The sequence below is a fragment of the Bombus fervidus genome, chromosome 11 (genome assembly GCF_041682495.2).
Source record: "Bombus fervidus isolate BK054 chromosome 11, iyBomFerv1, whole genome shotgun sequence".
In the NCBI taxonomy this organism is placed as follows: domain Eukaryota; kingdom Metazoa; phylum Arthropoda; class Insecta; order Hymenoptera; family Apidae; genus Bombus; species Bombus fervidus.
Window position 1 is genome coordinate 8,606,180 of NC_091527.1, and position 5,600 is coordinate 8,611,779.

General features: G+C 44.5%; 1 protein-coding gene across 1 annotated transcript in view; it reads left to right on the forward strand.

The window, feature by feature from the left end:
- LOC139992332 (uncharacterized) overlaps nt 1-5,600 on the forward strand; it is a 261,704-nt gene that overhangs the window by 227,585 nt on the left and 28,519 nt on the right. The window lies entirely within an intron of this gene.

Consider the following 5,600-nt stretch of genomic DNA (forward strand, 5'->3'; position numbering starts at 1 on the left):
ACAGCTGTACTGCACGTTTCCGTAAGAGACAGCGAAGAGAACGCAAGAGCGACAGAGATTCTATCGCTCGCTCTGTCGAACGGGTGCTTTGGCGGCAGAAGGAAAGAGGAAAGGAAGGGGAAGGGCTTGTTGCCGTGGATAGCGTACCGTAGATCGTCACTCTATTCGTGTTCTCCACGCATTTTGTATAAACGAAAGAAAGAGAGAGAGGAAGAGAGATAGAGAGCGACATGCAAAGCTGACCTATCTCTGTCCTTCGATGTGGTTTTCAGCTCATCCGTAAGAATGGGCAGATCCGGGCAGTCTATCTGTATGGCGGGAGAGAAGCTGCAAAGAAGAAAAAGTGAGAATCGAAAGGCGGGGCAGGCTTCGAAGGGTCGAGGTGAATCTAACCCTCCTTCTATCTTAGCGACGAAGATTGAACGTGGTGGTGGTGGTGAATCGTGCTGAATGTCTAGTCCACAGCGAGCCGAGGGATTCGCAAATTCACCGTGAAATCTTCTGCAAACGGAAGTGAGGTAACTCATTTCCGTTTCATCGGGAGTTCCTTTCGAATTAAAAGAGCTCGGGGCGTTGGCAAACGGCGAAAGTAGCGAGAGAGAGAGAGCTAGATGCGGAGCGAGGAGGATGCTGGATTAATTAACGTAACGTAATTACGTCCCGCGTTGCGAGAGTCACGACGATTCGAGAGCCCGACAGAAGGACAGAGGAGAAAGTTGAGACATCGAATCGATGAATCGCCGGACGTGCCATTTTACATCTTCCAAACTGAAAGGTTTTACGTAGAATTAAATTACGTTAGCTCTTTGTTCGTTGTTGTTGACGTGTCGCGTCGTGATACGGAACGATCGGAAACGTTTACGCGTTACCAGATCATCCATTCCGTGGGAAACGTCACGAACTCGAGAAGAAATCGTATCTGCGAGACAGACGAAATCGGATTTTACGTCGTATCGTTTTACTCTGACGAGAATATTTCACGCGCGTTATGGAAAACAATTAGCTACGGCACCAAGCCGAGCGACGTACGCTATCGTCTTCCGACGCTGTTATGAAATCAATTTTCTACCCTTGTAAAATGTATATGAGCGTTAATAACGCGCACGCGGTAGCTAGCTCCGTACCATAAACCTATTGTCCAATGTATTTTTCATCACGTAGCGTGGAAGCTCGCGTACCTCGGGTTTCAGAGTATCGCGGCTCATGCATATGATCGCGTGAACTGGAATCGAATCCTGATATTCGAGCAGTCGATTTGCCGGATAGAAAGCGCGTTAGAGGGTGTTTCGATTGTCGCGTGGATCGATGAAGTCGGTGGTGCCACATCGAATCGAAGTTGTATAGAAGACCGTGGAAAGAAAGAGATTAGACGACGTCGAAGCGAGAAGGTCGGGACGTCGCGTCGCGTCGTAGCGCGGTAGCGATAAAGCAATTCTCCTTCAGAGAGGAGTAAAAACGAGGGTGTGTTCTCGAGCCGTCGTGATTGTCAGGCTCGAAGATTTACCGTCGATCGGATTTTTCTCGCCGAAGGAAATTCAAAAAGTTGGAGACGATGACACGGGATCGGGATCGAATCGTCCCGATGGATTTATTTCGCCAACAGGTGGATTAAATCGTACTAAATCTTGGAGCGGCTGTCGCTTGGAATTAGGTCACAGAACAAATTACGAAACGGCATTAGGTGTAATTTCGTCATCCTTTCGTTTCTCCGATGGAACAACATTTACCGTCGGTATGATACGCGGTATGATACTGATATTTCAGTTATCGAACATGCACGGAAAGTATCCACCTACCTCGGATATCCTACCTGGAACGATATCCTGCGCGAACTTTAATTTTCCCATTATTAGCTGGATCGATTCAATCGCTGCATATCGAATGCACTTAATGGTCGATGCTATTTACGTGTATAATTACATTTTATAATTACTGTTACGTTAATTAAAATTATGCGTTATTCCATATTAAATTTTCTGCTTTGCGACACGCAAATGAATTAACGAGGATATTCGTATGAACTTTCTCAAAAGCTAGAAGGTAACGTTCCAATAATCGTTCGAGTCGATCGTTCTTTCTCGATCCGTTCGTATCAACGATAAATATCGGCCCGTTTTATCCTTGCGATTCGTACGCGGCACATTCTTTAGTCTTATCGAATTTGCGCGTAATCCAAGGCTATGAAAAGCATTAGAAACTTTTATCGATAATTTCGAACGGATGCGGTCAAGTTTTAATGGTATTAAAGTAAGTCCTCGAACTCGAACACGGTTGCATCGATACGGTAAACACGCTGGTGCACCATTGGCTGTGTACAAACGAATCTTCCGCGCTAAAATTAAATGAAATCCACTGTGCCGCCGTCGCGTTTCAATTTCTCGTCGTGGGATTGCTTCTAACTCTACGATTTATAATAATTTATGCGCCATAAATAGTATTGGACATTGGGATAAAGGTAATTTCGTTGGATGTTCCATACCGTGTCTGTACTATTCTTAGCATTACAAATTATATTCATCATTCGTGGGGTAGCCATGAATTATTTAACGAAGACTATATTGCCGTAAATGGCTGCAATTATTCCAGGTACATAGTTGATATCGGTTAGTGGAATATAACGAATACGCTATAACTATTCTGATTCGATTAAACGAACTAATTCTCTGAAAATTATGTGGTCCAGCGTAACACAAACCGTAGAGTTTCTTTAAGCTAATATTGGGTTGGCAACTAAGCGATTGCGGATTTTGTCATTACCACCTAATGGCAAAATCCGCAATCACTTAGTTGCTAACTCAATATATTTGTACGACGAGTGGCGGCGGCTCGTACGGGTAATCGTTTTCTACGCCAACAAGGATTTTCGTAGAAATTATTTCCCGTCTATTTTTTCTTTGCCGTGCACGCTTTCGATCGAGGAATAGACATAATTCGATGCCTGGAATACGTGGCGTCAGCCCCAGCTTCGCTCATTTCACGTCGATTAAATTCCTTCAACTTTGGGGACGGTCGCAAGAGAATCAAGTCTGGAAAGTTAGGAACGCGAATGGCAAAATATCGGGCCCGTTGAAGAGTTTCGTTCTTGACTCTTGGTCCGTCCCGGAGAACGTAGTTCCGCGAACAAATTTTTCAGCCGCTGGCCGAGACTCGGGCTAAAATTTTCAATCACGCTTTCCACGTCGTTGCGACTCTACAAATATTCCGTGACTGACCGAAACACCGTTTTAACTCTTGGACAGTTCGGTGAACGAAAGTAACGCGCGCCGTTCTTGAAACGAAATTATATCTCGACGGTAATTGCGCGTGCCAGCGAAATTACGCGCAATAGGGATTGGAAAGGTCGGAGGTAAGCGGCGCGAGGAACGGCTGAAAGTTGGGTGAGAACAAGGAAAATGGAAAAATTGAAAAATCTATGAATTGTTGAAAGCCACCGACGCAAATTAAAGGATTTATTCACCTCGCGGGGAACATTTACCGTGAGCGAGTGAGATTTAACCGGTATAAGCGATGACGGGGTGGCAGGTTCGTTGAAAATAACACGAATACCCCGCGGCGTTCTACGAGCGTCGTTTCCCATGACGATAACGATAATACCATGCTTGCCGCGCTACAAAGTATAACCTAATTATCTGTCCGACACGGTGGTTCCTCCGCCTCTGTACGCCTCTGTAATACGCAACTGCATTCAACCGTTACCGGTCCGCTTGCATCTTCATTATAGTGGCGAATGCACGCCGCATTTGCTTACACTTTGCCCGGTCCGTTCGTGACTCGATACGCTTGCTGTCGCCTAACAACTATGTATCTTCTCGCCAGTGAGAGCCCCGCTGCCTATTCATCACGAATCCCGAAAGCCTCCTCCTTTCCTGTCAGCTAACTTTATTAGTTTTCATATTATTCTCGTACTTATTACGCGATGCAACGAGTCTTGCTTACGAGGTTTTCCCTCGTTTCGTGGAATATTCCATACGAGATTGAAGTTACGCGAACCAACTTGAGACGAATTTACACGGTAGTTATCCTTCTAGATCGTTACGCTATCCAATTCACTCGAATTTGTGCAGTACAATTTTCGGCATTGATAACCCATGAGTTTTTCAGAATGCGATGAAACGCGACGAAGGGAAAAGTTGATGGTCACGCTTTAACGTGTCTGGCAATCTGTAAAGCGATTAACTGCGAACGTTGGTAATGCTAATTGAATTTTTCCTGCAATTGGTTGTCGCGCGGCGGCAACTAATTCAGTGAAAATAGAATATCTGTCGCAATCGACGACACGATTATCGCGACGTTGATGAAGTTTCGACCAATGGAGCGCGTCCGTGTCCGCCCTGGCACTGAAACGCGTCAACGATGGTAATGAATGTAAAGTAGCTGTTGGATCGAAGAATCATCGCGTCAAGGTTTTTTCACCTTTCCGGATGTTGAACGAGTGCCTGTCATCGGATACGATAACGATTCATCGCATTTACCTACAAATCAACGATGCGTTTACAATTATACGTTTCGTAATGTGTGATACAAAGCGCGATCTATGTGTTGCCAGGTAATAATTGGAATCGAACGTGTATGATTAATGTATTTGCGTACAATATATATTATATCGTAAATTTTATATCCTTCTCCTTAGTTTGCATACGCGACGTATGTACGTGCGCGTCCAAATACCCGTCAACGTATAATTCCCGTTATAATTATTGCGGCGTATATTTATGCAAGATTACTCGTAAATAACAAATAAACAGCGCACGATCAAACTTACCGTAGCGCAGTTCGTCAAAGCGAATCGACGCGCGTTGTAACGAGCCGTTTAACGCGCGACGTTTACTATTCTCCGATTAGATTTGATCAAAGATTAAATCGATTAGTCGCCTATTCATTTTCGCGTTTCAAACTTTCCATATCACGGTATTGTAGCACGAATTATCTCGTAAGGTAATTTTTTGATTTCTACGGCCTGCTCTTAGGACAGCGGAGATCATGTTCGCTCAGAGAGTAACGATCGCTTGAAAGGACTAAACAAATAATCCAAGTGATCGTATACATACATACATATAAAGGGACGTTTAGATTGACCGGTTCACCTGCTTGCAGTTGTTCGCGAACGCCTTCGGCAGGATCTCCAACACGATGCTAAAACGTTGAACTAAACGGCCCTGTATTTACCGCAGAAGTTGAAGTATCGCGCTAAACAATACAGTTTGTTTCCGTTCGGCGCACTTTCTCGATCCTGGATAACCGGAAATATCGTATAATTTACAGGCATCGGATGTTGTTGATTCTCATCGTCTGTTATCTATTCCGGCGAAATCGCACGATCATGATCTTTGGTCCGAATTGGAACGCTACGATCGCCAGCAAAATTACGATCTTTCGTAAAATTGTTTATTGAAGCTGCTGTCGAAACAGTGGACGCGCTATGTTTTTCAGCGATATCGCATCGCGTCGATGGTTAAACGCACGTTTTTTACCAACAATCGATAGCACCAAACATCCGGTATCGGAGGCATTTTACATTTGGTCTAGAAACTATTTGTTCCGCTCTGAACTACGTACGCTACATCATGGTTGGGGAGAACATACATCGACTAGACATACGT